This window comes from Ceratina calcarata, unplaced genomic scaffold (genome assembly GCF_001652005.2).
Source record: "Ceratina calcarata isolate Rehan_Ccalc_2016 unplaced genomic scaffold, ASM165200v1 scaffold9.2, whole genome shotgun sequence".
NCBI lineage: Eukaryota > Metazoa > Arthropoda > Insecta > Hymenoptera > Apidae > Ceratina > Ceratina calcarata.
The window spans coordinates 65,497-65,894 of NW_017180368.1; the positions used below are offsets into that span (position 1 = coordinate 65,497).

Genomic DNA, 398 nt, shown 5'->3' on the forward strand with positions numbered 1-398 from the left:
TACAAATTACATGAAATAATAATTGTTGGAATAAAAATCAGACTGCCTATTTTAGTCCAAAAATGGATTTCTGAATGCATTTACAATTACCTAATTTAAATAGGAACTCCATTTACTGCCTGATATTCCAATACATAAATACTGTAAATTATTTGAAGTAATAATTGTTTGAATAAGTAATAGACTGTGAATTTTAATGGTAAACTGAATTTCTGTATGCATTTACAATCTTCTGATTTGAATAGGAAATCCATTTACTGCTTAATATTCTAATACATATATGACTAGTACAAATTATTTCAAGTAATAATTGTTTGAATAAATGATAGTGAATTGTAATGGGAAAATGGATTTCTGTATGCATTTACAATCTTCTGATTTAAATATGAATTCCATTT

General features: G+C 24.6%; 1 protein-coding gene across 1 annotated transcript in view; it reads left to right on the forward strand.

The window, feature by feature from the left end:
* crh-BP (corticotropin releasing hormone binding protein) overlaps positions 1-398 on the forward strand; it is a 10,330-nt gene that overhangs the window by 456 nt on the left and 9,476 nt on the right. The window lies entirely within an intron of this gene.